We start from the raw sequence: 17389 nt of genomic DNA on the forward strand, positions 1-17389 counted from the left end.
TGACAAGGAAGGCCACGCCTGCCTCTCCCACCTGCCTGTCTGGCTGGCAGGGAAGGAAAAGAACTTGCATGTTGGTGAAGGATGACAGTGAAATCTAGAGTAAAAGCAAAAGTTGGTCCAAGGTGTCCTACAGGCTGTAAAATGCAATTTAATCAGAGTGCCATTTTTTTTTTTGTTCAAGTGATTTTAATTATTGGAATGTACAATTTTTAAAATATGCAAATAAAAAGTTTTAAAACCTAAAAATAAAAAAAGAAGGTGAAAAGGCAGCCCACTCAATGGCAGAAAATATTTGGAAACCAAATATCCATTAAGGGTTTGATTTCAATGCTATATAAAAAGACACTACAACTCAAAAATAAAACAGCAAGGAATCCAATATAAAAATGGACAAAAGACTTAAATGGCCATTACTTGAAAGAGGAAATACAAATGTAAAAAAAGCACATGAAAAAAATGTTCCATATCACTAGCTATTAGGGAAATGCAAATCAAAACTATGAGATACAATCTCACACCTCATAGAATGGCCATTACTAAAAGAGAGAGAAAACAATAAGTGCTGGAGAGGATGTGGAGAAATAGGAACACGCCTTCATTGTTGGTGGGATTATAAAATGGTGCAGCCTCTGTGGAAGACAGTTTGGCAGTTCCTTAGGAAGCTAAATATGCAACTGCCATATGATCCAGCAATTCCTCTACTAAGAATATACCCAGAAGAACTGAAAACTGTGATGCAAACAGACAATTGCCCACCGATATTCATAGCAGCATGATTTGCAATTGCCAAAAGATGGAAACAACCCAAGTGTCCATCAACCAAAGAATGGATAAACAAAATGTCATATATTCATATGATGGAATATTAAGAAGAAATGAACAACCTCTTGAAAGGCCTTAGAAGTGGACTTTCCCTAGAACCTCCAGGAAAAACAGCCCTGCACACCCTGGATTTCTACCTCCCACATGGGAGGTACTGGGTTCAGTTCCCATGACTCCAAAAAGGAAGATGAGAACAAAATAGACACAGCAAGTGCAAACAAGGGGGTGGGGAGAAATAAATAAAAATAAATCTTTAAAAAAATAATAAAATAAAATAAAGAGTTGAGGTAGGTTTGCTCAGGTTTCCACTATTCTGGTAAGAACTAAATATATGCACAGTGAAATACAGCTTTGAACCAAGAATTGAGTAATTTTCATGATTCCACATACAAGATAAATTGTATTTGTATTTATAAGTGACACTGCACAATATAAAGAGCAACAGTAGAATTCATGGTAATTAAATTTTAAATTTTTCTTTAGTTAGAATGGTATTACGTAGTAAGTACCATGAAAAGTAGAGATATTGTGGAGAAGGAAAAAAGCCTTATATTTTTTGCCCTTTTAGAACAAGCGTCCTGCTATCAGTTTTTACTGGGACCTGCTGATTAAGTAGTTGGTCTTCAGGTGAATTTGTGTTTTTCAATATATATAGATATAGAAATAAATATAGATGTAAACTTACCCATTTACATATATACATACAGATATATACATACACAGTATAAATATTCATATATTCCTTAGCTCTGTCTACTGAAAACTGTAAACAGTGACAACCCAATAGCACTGAGATCCCTATCACCTAGATCTTGGTATCTAAATATCAATCTCCACTAAAAGCACACATCCCTTTTTGAAAAATAGCTGGTTCCAGGCTGGGGCAGGGAGAGTACTTCTTGAGCCTTGAAGACTTGGTTTTGTCATAAATTAATGAAGGAATTCTGTCAAGAGGACATAGAAGACAGTTTGAAGTGGATTCCACTGATCAATCTGAAACATTTTGAGTATCAAAATATATAATGATAACCCATTGAATATAATAGGAATATAACAGGAATTCATGATTCCATACCAAAAGAAATAAATGAATGGGTAATTTGAAAGTTTGATGAAGAGAATATTTGCATGGTCTCTGTATTAGTTAGTCAAAGGGGTGCTGATGCAAAATAACAGAAATTGGTTGATTTTTATAACAGGTATTTATTTGGGGTAGGAGCTTACAGTTACCAGGCCATAAAGCATAAGTTACTTCCCTCACCAAAGCCTATTTTCACATGTTGGAGCAAGATGGCTGCTGAAGTCTGTGAGGGTTCAGGATTCCTGGGTTCCTCTTGGGCTCAGCTCTTCTGTTAGCTCCACAAGGTCAGCTCTAGATGATGAGGCTCTCTAGGCTTGCCTCTCTCCCCAGGGCTCCAGCTTCAGCATCAAACTCCAACATCAAAACTACATTAAAAGTCCTCAACTCTGTCCTTTGCCATGTCTTTTATCTACTGGCACCCTATAAGCACAAGAGGTTTACATGATTACTTAATCAAGGAAATCTCTGAATCCAATATAATCTAATATGCCCAGAGGAAAAGATCAGTTTACAAACATAATCCAATATTTCTTTTTGGAATTCATCAATAATATCGAACTGCTACAGTCTTTGGTTGAACTTCCTGCTGCCTCCCTTTCTTTCTTGTAATTCTTCCACCTCTAAGCTCATGTATTAGGTCCCTGTGACACCATTCCATAAATTTTAGAGACTATTGCATATACCTCTGCCAAACCCCCTAGGGAGTACATGCTACAAGATCCTCAAGGTGCAGGTGAGAAGGCAGTTTGATATTATTTATAAATTCCAAAAAGAAATATAGAGTATGTTTGTAAACTGGCCTTTTCTACTGGTTATATAACCCTTTGATTATATTATATTAGATTAAGTTGTGCTATCTGATTGGATTACATTAAGATTAGGGCTCTGATCAAACCACATAGCCCCCTCAGGCTGATAAAACAGACTTTCACAAGGTAGCAGACACACAGGAGGAGATACACAGAGAATCCTGCAGCCTGGGAAAAGAGATGAGCCTGAGAGTTAGCAGCTGAAGAGAACGGAGCAGCTAAGCCCAGATAGAAATGAGTCAAGGAAGAGAGGCGAGCCCTATGCCAGCCTCCAGCTGTGATCAGAAGCTGGGACCATGAGCCTGAAGAGGAAGAGGGAGGCTGAGCCCTCACAGACACCAGCAGCCACCCTGCTCCAAAAGGGAGCAGCAGGCTTTGGTGAGAGAAGTAACATACTCTTTATAGCCTTGTGACTGTAAGCCTCTATCCCAAATAAATACCCCATAGAATAGGCAGCAGAGTTCTGGGACTTGGCATCAGCACCCCTTTGGCTGACTTATAAAGATGAGGAGACTGGGAAGACCTAAGAGGCCCAGTCACTTTCCAGGGCCACACAACTGGGAGGAGGACGAGTGAGGTCTGATGGAGCTCCACCCCCTCAATACTGGGGCCTTGAATTTCCCAGGCCTTCCACCACCTGTAGGGATGACTGAGTTGATGTAAGTGTAGGTCTTTCTGGCCATTTAGCAGGAGACACCCCAAGATAACACAAGGTGATGCAGGGCAGAGCACTGGAGACCAGGTGGCAGTTGTGACCATCTGGGCAACTTCCCAGCAGTTCTCCCTCCCAGCACATGTGTGGCCTGGAGGATATTGGGTGGGCAGGCCCTGGCAGAAGCAGGTTCTCAGTGGGATGGGGTCCTGGTGGGCCTCTATGTCCACACCCAGTGCATGGCTGGCAGGGTGGGAAGGGAATGCTGGGACGGCTTCATCAACAGCTGTCACCTCTTTACCTCAAGGGCTGCAGGTCTGTGAAGACAGGATTCTGTTTCTGATCTGGAGAGATGGACATCATGTGATGGGCAGGCAGGGACTGGATGCCTCCAGGCCTGGCTGCTGGGCACTGTCTTAGCAGAGCTCCCCCAAGAAATGGGTGAGAGGCTGGACAAGACAGTTGTCTACACCAGGTCATCATGCAGGGAGCAGGCACAGTACATTGCCCAAAGGGCCAGTGCAGGCAGAGGTGAGAGTGGCTGCACAGCAGTCTCCACACTCAGGGTCAAAGTCAGTAAAGGCTTTAAATCTTTTTTAAAAGAAGAAAGAATAGGTGATTCAGAAGGCAGAAGAGCTGAAATTAGAGAGACAAAAGAACACAGAGAGAAAAGAATGGAAGGATTTGAGCAAGAGCTCAAAAAATTGAATAACATGAAATGCAACAACATACATGCAATGGCTGTTCCAGAAGGAGAATATAAGGGAAAAGGAGCAGAAAGAGTATTTGAGGGAATAAGAAAATTTCCTTATTAGGGCAGCTGAAAATTTCCCAACTCTCATGAAAGAAATGAACTTACATGTCAGAAGCACAGGGTACCCCAATAAGAATAGATGTGAATAGACTTACTCCAAGACACATACTACTCAGAGTGTCAAATGTCCAAGATTAAGAGAAATTTCTGAGGGCAGCAATGGAGAAGCAAACCACATAAAAGGTATGCCCAGTAAGTTATATATGCAGAAAAACTGCACAGCAATGATAAAGAAATCAATGAAGACCTAAACAAACAGAAAAACATTTCATGTTCCTGGGTTGGAAGACTGTGATGATGTCAATCCTACCCAACCTGATCTATAGGTTCAATGCAATACCAATCAAAATTCCAACAACCTACTTTTACAGAAATAGAAAAGGCAAATACCAAATTCTTTTGGAAGGGAATAGCCAAAAGCACTCTAAAAAAGAAGAGCCACATGGTAGAAATTTCACTGCTTGACACTGAAACTTACTACAAGGCTACAGTCTTCAAAACAGCATGGTATTGGCATTGATCAGTGGAATAGATCGAGAGTTCAGAAATAAACCCTCACCTCTACAGCCAACTGTTTTTCAACAAACCTACAAAAGCCATGCTAATGAGACAAAACAGTCTTTTCAACAAATGATGCTGGGAAAACTTGGATATCCATAACCTGAAGAATGAAAGAGGACTCCTATCTCACTCCCTGTACAAGAATCAACTCAAAATGGATCAAAGGCCTAAGTATAAAAGCTAGGAACATAAAACTACTAGAAGAAAATGTAGGGCAGCATATTAGAGACCTTGTGGTAGGTGCTTTTTCTTGGACCTTGCACCTGAAGCACACACAACAAAAGAAAAAATGAATGGGACCTCCTCAAAATTACTTTTAAACCTTACAGGACTTTGTGGAGAGGGTGAAAGGCAACTATCTCAGTGGAGAAAATATTTGGCTCTCAAGCATTTGACAAGGGTTTAATATCCATGATATAACTCAACAATAAAAAGACAATGCAATGAAGAAATGGGAAAAAGCTTGAATAAATATTTGTCCAAAGAGGGAATATAAATGGGAAAAAAAACAAACAAACCACACATGAAAAAATATTCAACAACACTAGCTATTAGGGAAATGAAAATAAAAATTACATATGAGATATCATTTTACACCTACTAGAATGGCCACTATTAAAAAGACAGGAAAACAAATGGAGAGGATGTGGACAGTTTGAGACACTTATTTACTCTTGGTGGGAATGTAGAATGGTACAGGCCTCTAGGGACGACTGTTTGGCAGTTCCTAAAGTTAAATTTGCCATGTATCCCAGCAATACCACTACTGGGTATGTACCCAGAACAACTGAAAGCAGATATTTGCACACCAGTGTTCATAGAAGCATTATTTACAATTGCCAAAAGTTGGAAACAACCCAATGGATAAACTGGTGTATTCACATAATGGAATATAATGCAGCTGTATGAAGAAATTAATTTGGAGGAATTGTGGGAATAGGCCATTGGATTAGGGAGGTAAGACAGAGCTCTCACTAAAACAATGGGAAAAGAGCCAAAAGCTACCTTGAAGACAGCTTTGGGGTACGGCAGACCAGGACACTGCTTCACCACTCCCAGAAAAGTGGGCAACAGAAAGACGAAGAAGCCAAACAACACATTGTGAGTTATTAAACCTCCCAGTGGCTGAGAAGGGCTCCCCTCCCCCACCCCTGAAATATTAAGCAAGGATAAAACCCCTGGTGAATTGCATCTGAGAGGAGAGCAGACATCTTCCTCCCTGCCAGCTGCTTTGGATATATAGAGAATGGGAAGGTGCTCTGAGTCCTCTAGGAGGGTAGTGGAAAGAAAAGCCAAAGGAAAACTGTGCAATACTCGCCCCTGTGGCTGGGCAAACAGCCGAGGTTGAGCCAAGCTTCCTGGTAGGAAGAGGGGCCTGGAGTGTGGGGAGTGGATTCTTGACAGTGAGTTTGGCCAGCTGAGTTCACCTTTGAATATTGGAAGGGATGCCAAACAGACAGGGAGAAGGGAGGGGGATCTCCTCAGGCAGACTGTCATGCCCAGCCACCCAGGTAAAGAGAGGAATTAGATTAGAGAGGAAGCAGGGACAGACAGGTGCCTCATCAGCAGGACTCTGGCTAAACTGCAAGGAATCAACCCTGCCCAAGGGAAAGGGGACAGACAGCCTTGTGAAAGGCTAACTACCCGAAGGAGACAGGTTGGCTCACTGGAAGCATTCCTGCCTTAAATATATGAGGTCCCTGGTTTGAAACCCCACTGGGTTACCAGGCATCCAGCTGAAACTTCATGACAGGGATCCTACAGACATTCCTTTTACATTAGCTTTTCTTGGATCTCTCTCTTTTCAAGTTCCTTTTAAATTTTTCCTTATTTTATTAACTAAAACCTGGTTCAAAACTTGCAGAGGGCAGACTACAGGCTGATTAAATGAACACGAGCAGCCTGAAAAAATTCTTAGAGGTTTAAGAAAGAAGGCTGTTTTTCTATTAATTTTTATTTCTTGTTCTTTTTCTCTCTTTCTTTTTTAAAATGTGTTGCTGCTGTATTATTTCTTGTTTGTTGTGTTTCTCCTTTGTTTCCATTTCTTTTTTGTTTACTGAATTTTTTTAACCTACACTATTTCTTTTCTTTCCTGCATCTTCCTGTCTTCTATTTTCTGTTGTTCTTTCATTCAAATTCTTTTGTTTGGTCTTCAATTTTTCTTGTTTTTATTTCTCCTTTTTCCTGTTTTCTTTTTTATTTTTCTCTTTTCCCTATTCTTTTCCTCTCTTCTCATCCCAGCCTTTGACTTCCTTCTACATATTTTTCTCTATTCTGTTACTCATTTCATTGTTTCTACCCTACTTTTTAATTCTTTTTCCTCAGTACTTCTTACTCATGTTAATTACTCATTTTCCTAGGTCTTGTATGGTTCCTCTCTTACCTTTCACTATTATTATTGCTATTATTCTTTTCCTCTTCCTATCTCTTTCCTCTTCACTGGTCCTATTTTTTTTTATTGATTTTGTAAAAATATTACATTAAAAAAACAATATGAGGTCCCATTCAACCCCACCACTCCCATCCCACCACTCCCCCCCCCCCAGCAACACTCACTCCCATCATCATGATACATCCATTGCATTTGGTAAGTACCTCTCTGGGCATCTCTGCACCTCATGGTCAATGGTCCACATCATGGCCCATACTCTCCCACATTCCATCCAGTGGGCCCTGGGAGGATTTACAATGTCTGGTGATTGCCCCTGCAGCACCATCCAGGGCAACTCTAAGTCCCAAAGGCGCCTCCACATGTCATCTCTTCCTGCCATTCCCCATACCCATATCAGCCACCATGTCCACTTTTCCCACTCCACTCCAATGCCACCTTTTCTCTGTGGACCTTGGATTGGTTATGTCCATGGCATCTCTATGTCAAGAGGAGGTGCAGATTCCACATGGATACTGGATGCAATCCTCCTGCTTTCAGTTGTAGGCACTCTAGGCTCCATGGTGTGGTGGTTGTCCTTCTTCAACTCCATCTTAGCTGAGTGAGGTGAGTCCAATAAATCAGATTGTAGGAGCTGAAGTCTGTTGAGGCTCAGAGCCTGGCTATCATATTGTCAGTCCAGAGATTCAAATCCCCTAAATATATCTTAAACCCCAACACCAACTACAATTTCAGTAAAGTAGCGTGAAAATCTTATGAAAAGAGATTCCATCTGAATCCAGTTTCATCACACAGAAACAACAGCTCCAAAGAAGGGCCATCTGACATGGAAGTGAACCCCATCTGCCATGACCATAGAGCCTGTGGGTCTCTTTAGCCCTCAAAGGAACCAATACCTGGGGTTGTATCTACTTCATCTGTCTCTTAGATTCTGCTCAGTTGTGCATAAGGACAATCCTTCTGACAGCCTCCAGACTCTTTTTTAGAGACTCGTAGCCATATAAACTCATTTCTCCTTTCCATTTTCCCCTTACATTAGGTCAAACAGCATTTTAAAGTCATGTTATTATACGTAGACAGGGATATTCTGCTAGATCCGCATTGAACCTTCAATTCAAGGTCATTTTCCAGTTGCATCATCAGTTGGTACTTGATAGTGATCCCTCGGTGCCAGGGAGGCTCATCCCCGGGTGTCATGTCCCACGCTGGGGGGAAGGCATTGCATTTACATGCTGAGTTTGGCTTCAAGACTGGCCACATTTGAGTAACATAAAGGCTGTCAGGAGGAAATTCCCAGGCACAGTGCTGTTCTAGGCCTTGTTCTTATTTCAGGCATATATGCTCACAAGCATAGTCATTAGTATCATGCTCTCACTGTTGGACCCTCACTCCTTCCTGGTCCTAACTGTTGCACCTGGGGGACTGCCACTGCTCCCCTAGTGACCACAACAGAGCACCCCCTGCCAGGAATCCAGTACCCCCCACAGCTGTAGTTTTTAATTGTTGCCACTATGAGTATATCCAAACATTACCATGCACCCTGGACATATGCCCTGTATAGCTCCCTGTCAGCCATATATCACCTGTCAATAGTATCCTATACCAGTATTCCTCCACTGGCATTGTTGAACCACTCTGTGATCCACAACTTCCTGAAAATTGAAGCCCAATATAATGTAAGGATCCCTTACTAGTAAAATGGCTTAGAGCGATGGGTTTAAAGGTTAGATATAGAATACGTGTTGACTTGGAAAAATTCTACATCCTATCTTTTTCTTTTTTTTCCCCCTAATTATTGAACTTCTCTTCACAAGAGCCCTAGACCACAGTAATTCATATATACAATATGCAGTACTCCCACACATCCACCATAAAATCTTTACCCTTCCACAGCGATATTCTTATACCTTATTCATATCATATTTACTTACAGTGATGTAGAGACTCTGTGACAATAGCTTTCAAACAAGATGACATCTGTGCTTACATTGTGGTCCGTACTTTAGGATATACAGTTTTCTAAATTTTTAGTTATCCTATGCTTTACATTATGGTTTACATTATTAGTCTGTCGTTCCCTATATTTTATGGTGTAATAGTACATGTTTTATATCCATCCTTGTGTACTCTCGTGAAAGTCCTCTCTTATCCCACATTTACTTTGGTTCCACACATTTAACATCCATTTTCCCATCCCCTTGGTGCCCACAGTGACAGCCAACCTCCGTTTCCCAAGGAGCCACGTCCAGAGATACTTGCAACAGTGTTCAGGGCCTAACTTGCTGAACTGCCCCAATGCCCTGGGAGCCACCCTTTCTCTCGAGAGATACAGTTCCCTCTATTTGATGGCATTAGTCCTCCCCAGGATGTGGGTCCACCCCCACTCTCACTACTTGGGTCTCTATCCAATGGTACCACCCACTCTGGCAAAATGAGCATTCAGACATTCCCCAAGAGCCCATCCCGCATCAGACCATCCCCTCCGAGCATCCTAAACAGGTAACCCTCTTAATTATATTTTGATATGATTATCTCAGCATTTTACTCTCCATGAACACCTGACACTCTCCTATGTTCGTTTGCTACCCCTCCCTCCCCCCACTTTTTGGGCAGGATTACCCATCCGCCCATCCCCAGCCCCCCTCAAACCCACACCCCCCCCCAAGGGCAACCCCTTGCCCCCATTTTATCTCTTCTTTGTGCTCATACTTACCGCCAGCTCATCATAAATTCCACCCCTGCAGACGTCAGCTCACATCCTTCCTCCACCCCCCGATTTCCTGTAAGCCTATTGTTCAGTCTCTAGCTCTCTGAGGCAGCTTTCTTATTTCATATCATTGAGGTCATGTAGTGTTTGTCCTTCAATGCCTGCGTTGCTTCATTCAACATAAGGTTCTCAAGATTCATCCATGTTATCACGTGTGTTTATAGTGTATTTGTTCTTACAGCCGAGTAGTATTCCATTGTGTGTATATACCACATTTTGTTGATCCACTCATCTGTTGAAGGGCATTTGGGTTGATTCAAACTTTTGGTGATAGTGAACAATGCTGCTATGAACATTGGTGTACATATATCGGTTTGTGTCCTTGTTTTCAGTTCTGCTGGCTATATACCCAGCAGTGGTATTGATGGGTCATATGGCAAATCTATGGTTAGTTTTTTGAGAAACTGCCAAACTGTCCTCCAGAATGGTTGGATCCTTTTGCATCCCCACCAGCAGTGGATGAGTGTTCCCCTTTCTTCACATTCTCTCCAGCATTTGTATTCTTCTGTTTTTTTCATGGCTGCCAATCTTATGGGAGTAAGATGGTATCTCATTGTAGTTTTGATTTGCATTTCCCTGATAGCTAGAGATTTGGAGCATTTTTTCATGTGCTTTTTAGCCATTTGTATTTCTTCTTTGGAGAAGTGTCTGTTTAAATCTTTTTCCCATTTTTTAAATGGGTTGTTTATCTTTTTATTTTCAAGATATAGGAGTTCTTTATATATGCAAGTTATAAGTTTCTTATTAGATATATGTTTGCCAAATATTTTCTCCCACTGTGTGGGCTCCCTTTTTACTTTCTTGACAAACTCCTTTGAGGTGCAGAAGGCTTTAATTTTGAGGAAGTCCCATTAATCTATTAGTTCTTTTGCTGCTCGTGCTTTTGGTGTGATATTCATGAATCCATTTCCTATTACAAGGTCCTGTAGATGTTTCCCTACTCTGCTTTCCAAGGTTTTTATGGTCTTGGCTCTTATATTTAGGCCTTTGATCCACCTTGAGTTGATCTTTGTATAAGGTGAGAGATGGTAATCCTCTTTCATTCTTCTACATATGGCTATCCAGTTCTCCAGGCACCATTTGTTGAATAGGCCACTCTCTTCCAGTTGAGAGGGTTTCGTGGCTTTATCAAATATTATATGGCTGTATATGTGAGGTTCTATATCAGAGCTTTCAATTCAATTCCATTGGTCTGTGTGTCTCTCCTTATGCCAATACCATGCTGTTTTCACTACTGTACCTTTGTAGTATGTTTTGAAGTCAGGTAGTGTGATTTCTCCAATTTCGTTTTTCTTTTTCAATATGTCTTTGGCTATTCGGGGCCTCTTTCCTTTCCAAATAAATTTCATAGTTAGTTTTTCTACTTCCTTAAAGAAGGCTGTGTTGATTTTTATTGGGATTGCATTGAATGTGTAGATCAGTTTTGGTAGGATAGACATCTTAATAATATTCAGTCTTCCTATCCATGAACAGGGAATATTCTTCCATTTATTTAGGTCTTCTTTGATTTCCTTGAACAGTGTTGTATAGTTCTCAGTGTATAAGTTTTTTACCTCTTTAGCTAAATTTATTCCTAAGTATTTGATTTTTTTCTTTACTATTGTGAATGGTATTTGTTTCTTGATTTCCTCCTGATCTTGCTCATTATTGGTGTAAAGAAATGCTACTGATTTTTGCACATTGATGTTATAACCTGTGACTTTACTAAACTCATTTATGAGTTCTAGAAGCTTTGTTGTAGATCTCTCAGGGTTTTCTATGTATAGGATCATGTCATCTGCAAATAATGAAATTTTGACTTCTTCCTTTCCAATTTGAATGCCTTTTATATCTGGTTCTTGCCTCAGTGCTCGAGCAAGTACTTCTAAGACAATGTTAAGTAGGAGCAGAGACAATGGGCATCCTTGTCTTGTTCCTGAGATTAGAGGGAAGGATTTTAGGATTTCTCCATTGTAAACAATGTTGGCTGTAGGTTTTTCGTATATACTCTCTATCATGTTCAAAAAATTTCCTTGTATTCCAATCTTTTGGAGTGTTTTTTATCAGGAAAGGGTGCTGTATTTTGTCAAATGCTTTTTCTGCACCTATAGATATAATCATGTGACTTTTTTCCTTCGATCTGTTTATATGGTGTATTATGTTGATTGATTTTCTTATGTTGAACCATCCTTGCATACCTGGAATAACTCCCACTTGGTCATGGTGTATAATTCATTTAATGTGTTGTTGAATACGATTAGCAAGTATTTTGTTAAGTATTTTTGCATCTAAGCTCATCAGAGAAATTGGTCTGTAATTTTCCTTTCCTGTGGTGTCTTTGTTTGGCTTTGGTACTAGAGTAATGTTAGCATCATAGAAGGAGTTCGGCAATGTTCCTTCTGTTTCAATTTTTTGGGAATAGTTTCAGCAGGATTGGTGTTAGTTCTTTCCGGAATGTTTTGTAGAATTCACCTGTGAAGCCATCTGGCCCTGGGCTCTTCTTAGTTGGGAGATTTTTAATGACTGATTCTATCTCTCTGCTTGTGATTGGTTTGTTAAGATCATCAATTTCTTCTTTTGTCAATATAGGCTGCTTATGTGTTTCTAGGAATTTGTCCATTTCCTCTAAATTGTCATTTTTGTTGGAATATAGTTTTTCAAAGTATCCTCTTATGATACTCTTTATTTCTGTGGGGTCAGTGGTGATATCATCTTTCTCATTTCTTATTTTGTGAATTTGCATCTTCTCTCTTTTTTTCTGTTAGTCTCGCAAAAGGTTTGTCAATTTTGTTGATCTTCTCAAAAAACCAGCTCTTGGTCTTGTTTATCTTTTCAAGTGTTTTCTTATTTTCTATTTCATTTAGTTCTGCTCTTATCTTTATTTCCTTCCTTCTTCTTCCTGTTGGGTTACTTTGTTTTTGTTTTTCTAATTCCTTGAAATGTACAGTTAGTTCTTCAATTTTTGTTCTTTCTTCTTTTTTGATATATAAGATTATGGCTATAAATTTCCCTCTCAGTACTGCTTTTGCTGCATCCCATAAATTTTGGTATGTTTTTTTATCATTATTATTTGTTTCAAGGTAGTCATTGGTTTCTTTTGCGATTTCCTCTTTGACCCACTCTTTTTCTAAGAATGTGCTGTTTAATTTCCAAATCATGGTGTGAAATCTGGGCCTCTGTCCCTTGCAAATTTCCAGCTTGACTCCACTGTGGTCAGAGATATTGTTTTGTATGATTTCAATCTTTCTGAATTCATTCAGCCTTTCTTTGTGGTCTAGCATATGGTCTATCTTGGAGAATGATCCATGTGCGCTTGAGAAAAATGTGTATCCTGCTGTGCTTGGGTGTAATGTTCTATATATGTCTATTAGATCCAGCTCCTCTAATATACTGTTCAAATGTTTTGTTTCTTTAGTGATTCTCTTTTGAGATGTTCTGTCCAGAGTTGATAGTGGTGTATTAAAATCCCCCACTATAATTGTAGATGCATCTATTGTTTCACTTAGTTTTTCCAGTGTTTGCCTCACATATTTGGAGGTACCCTTGTTAGGAGCATAAATATTTATGATTGTTTGATCTTCTTGACAGATTTTCCCTTTCACTAAAATATAGTATCCTTCTTTGTCTCTCACAATTGTTTCACATTTAAAGTCTATTTTGTCTGATATTAATATAGCTACTCCTGCCTTTTTTTGGTTATTGTTTGCTTGTATGATTGTTTTCCAGCCATTCACTTTCAATCTCCATGCATCTCTGGGTCTAAGATGTGTCTCTTGTAGACAGCATACGGATGGGTCATATTTCCTTATCCAATGTCCCAGTCTGAATCTTTTGATAGGTGAGTTTAATCTGTTGACATTCAGTGTTTTTACTTTCAAGGAATTGTTTGTGTTAGCCATATTTTGATTGTATTTGTGTTTGTCATATTTTGTATTTTTTTCTTCTACTTTTGTCTTTTTTTGTTGCTCTTATACTCTCCTACACCTCTGCCTGTCCTGTTTTTTCCTTTCTTCCTGCAAAACTCCCTTTAGAATTTCTTGAAGGGGAGGTTTCTTGTTGGTATACTCTTTCAGTTTCTGTTTATCTGCAAATATTTTGAACTCTCCATCATGTTTGAATGCTAGTTTAGCTGGATAAAGTATTCTTGGTAGGAAAATTTTTTCCTTTAGTACCTTGACTATATCATACCACTGCCTTCTTGCCTCCATGGTTTCAGATGAGGAATCTGCACTTAATCTTATGGATCTTCCCTTGTATGTGATGGTTTTCTTTTCTCTTGCTCCATTTAGGATTTTCTCTTTGTCTTTAGCATTTGATAATTTGACAAGTATATGTCTTGGGATGGGCCTGTTGGGGTTTATGACTAGTGGAGTGCGCTGTGCTTCTTGAATATGTACATCTGTCTCTTTCAGTAGATTTGGGAAGTTTTCAGCCATTATTTCCTGCATCACTCCTTCTGACCCCTTTCCCTTCTCTTCTCCTTCTGGAATGCCTATAACACATATGTTTGAGCGTTTTGCATTGTTGTTCAGGTCCCTGAGTCCTAGCTGGATTTTTTCTATCTTTTTATCGACCCCTTCCACTATCTGTTTGATTTCTGATGTACTGTCTTCCACGTCACTAATTCTCTGCTCTGCCTCTTCTAGTCTGCTGATATTTGCTGCAAGTGTATTTTGATTTCTTGAACTGTGGTGTTCATTCCCATCATATCTGTTATCTTTTTGTGTATGTCTGCAATTTCCCCTCCAAGTGTTGTCTTCATGTTGTTAACCTCTTTCATTACTTCATCAAATTTGTCAGTCATAAATGTTCTGAGATCTTTCATTGCTTGTGCAAAGTTCTGCTCCCCTTCCTGATTTTTAGTTTGTTGATTGGATTCAGCCATGTTTTCCTGATTACTGGTTTGATTTGTAGTTTTTTGTTGCTGTCTGCTCATCATTTTATCTTGACGGGTTTATTTAGTTCCTTAGCTTCTTTGTCTACTCTTGGAGATTAGTTAGCTGTTGTTTTTGCATAAGTGTTATATCTTCTCTTTGTCACTTTGTTCTTATTATTCTAATTTCTTGTTGCTGGTTAAGTTCACTTTAGAGGAAAGTGTTAGTGCTGGGGAAAGGCAATTGTGTAAGCAAGGAAAAAGTGTAAAGTAGTATCGGTGATATATGTTAACAAAGCAAGAATATGAGATCTGGGAGGATGGAGGTTAGATTCGTGTAAATTGTGTAGCGTTATAGCAGTAGGTAGAGTACCTATTATGAGGTAGATGACTGAATATGGGAGGAATATGGTATGCGCTAAAAAGCTATTGTTTTCATGAGAGAGGGAAAGAGAAAAGAAAGGTAATAGTTTCAAGAGTGGATAACAGACAGAAAACAAAACAGAGGTATTAGAAATTAAGAGTTAGACACTTTGTGGATCAAAGAAAGGGGGGTGGGAGGTGGAATATAGGAGAGACAGTAGATGATGCCAGATATCAAGATGTAGGGGAGAGTGGATAGTTTTGGTAGCCTAAATCAGTTCACACAGAAATGAGGCAGTGGAGGATGAGAAAACCCAGCAAATGTGAGGTGTTCCCTGCAGCACTTATTGTATAACTGAGTTAAAATAAAATAAGTAGAAAAAAATTTTTAAAAAACCTTAAATAACTGAATAAAAAAAAGTCTTTATGGGATACACTGGGAGAAAAGACTAGGGGATAATGCAATATTAGCAATCAGGACATTAAAAAAAAGTAAAAAATAAGATAAAATGAAAATAAAAACAAAACAAAATGAAATGATAAAGAAAAAATGCAAACGTTGAAGGCTAGGGCATTCAAGGATCTCAGATCGACCTCAGGGTGTGATGGATTCAGGGGTGGAAAGTCTGAGTTACTGAAGACTCAAGAGGTATGAGTCTCGGGTATGGGCCACCAGAGTTTAGGGGATTCAGACCTGGCAACCTCAAATCTGGTCAACAGGAAGCCTAGGAGCCCTGGAGTGTAATACAGCCCTCAGGGAGCCCCGCAGCTGGGTGTCAGCCTTATGGGGGAAGTCAGATCCGCAAAGTCTATATTATGTCTGAACCCTGCAATTCACTTACTCAGTAGGGTTTGTTTTAGTGGGTAAATCGACAATTCAGCTTTTGGACAGCTCCCACCCTGTGATTCCAAAAAACGGCCAGCTGAGGGCGCCTCTACACCGCAGCCAATTTACTGAAGCAGATCTGAAGCCCGACGTGGGTTGGGCTCTGGTTGGAAATGCCAAAAATGGATTCCAAAACCGGAATTCCCAAGCTTCGCGAAATATTCCCCAATCGGCTTCCTGACGTGTCCCCCTCCCTCACCGCACCCTGTAACTACCTCCCAATTATGTCCCTTTATTACTAAGAATCTAATTTCATTGCAGATTGGCAGCCGGTTCTGGGAGGTGGGGCTCCAGGTGGAAGCGCTATTATTTGTGTCCACAATCAAAAATTCCCCCACTTCACAAAACACCGTCTGTCTCCCCAAATCGATTCGCAGAGGCGTCCATTCCCTCAACCTCCCAACAGCCTGCCCAGGATTCGCAAATTCCCCAGCACCGCAGAACCACCAAAAGTGCAGCCAGAGCGCCGATACCATGGCTCCACCACCCCCCCAAGGAGTGAGCAACCCATCTGCCGGTCTCACCTCCGGGCAATAGAAGCCAAATTATATCTTATAGACTAATCCTCTCCATTACCTTTCCACCAAATCGATGTCCAGACACTTCCTGCCCTGCAAAAATCCTGAAAAAGCCCCGCCTCGGAGAACCAGCAGTGGTGCCCAGCCTCCTCTCCCAGGAGAGACCGCAAGGCAAGTTCACTAAGCCACCAACTTGCCCCTCCTCCTCCTGGTCCTATTTTTTTCAAAGGAACATAGACAATGGCAAAGAAAGAGAATAAGAATGAAATGTCAAAGTGAAACCTTACAACACACACACAAACAACAAAATAAAACCCCAGAGTAGAGAGAGAACATAATCAACTGAATAAACCCATCAAAATAAACAGATGCCTAGGTGGCAACAAAAAATTACAAGCCATCATAAGAAACAGGAAGACATGGCCCAGTGAAATGAACAAACTAAAATTCAGGAGGAGATGCAGAACATGGAACAACAATCAGACATGTCCAAATAAGTATCATGAGCAGCTTAATGAAGGGAAGGAAGAGATTAAGGATATTAAGAGGACACTGGGAAAATATACTGAAGGAATTCTAAATACACATTAAATAGATAACGGATATGATGGTGATGAATGACACAACCCAAGAAATCAAAAATACAATGGAAGCACATCAGATTTGAACAAGCAGAAGAAATGATCAATGATGTGGGACACAGTACATCTGAAATGAAGCAGATAGTAGAACAGATAGATAAAAAAAGAAAAAGAAAAATATCCAGCAGGGATGTAGGAATTTGAATGACAACATGTAATGCTCAAAAATATGTATTATAGGCATCCCAGAGAGAGAAGAGAAAGGAAAGGGGACAGAAGGAGTATTGGAGGAAA

At 40.1% G+C, this 17389-nt stretch overlaps 1 long non-coding RNA gene across 1 annotated transcript in view; it reads right to left on the reverse strand.

Moving 5' to 3' along the window:
- Nucleotides 1-2037: 2037 nt before the first annotated feature.
- The window catches only part of LOC131277382 (uncharacterized), an 83670-nt gene continuing 68318 nt past the window's right edge, over nucleotides 2038-17389 (reverse strand). The window contains exon 3 of the long non-coding RNA XR_009184559.1: nucleotides 2038-2323. This is a non-coding gene — a long non-coding RNA (uncharacterized lncRNA). The remainder of the gene's footprint in view (nucleotides 2324-17389) is intronic.

Source organism: Dasypus novemcinctus (genome assembly GCF_030445035.2).
Source record: "Dasypus novemcinctus isolate mDasNov1 chromosome 11 unlocalized genomic scaffold, mDasNov1.1.hap2 SUPER_11_unloc_2, whole genome shotgun sequence".
In the NCBI taxonomy this organism is placed as follows: Eukaryota; Metazoa; Chordata; class Mammalia; order Cingulata; family Dasypodidae; genus Dasypus; species Dasypus novemcinctus.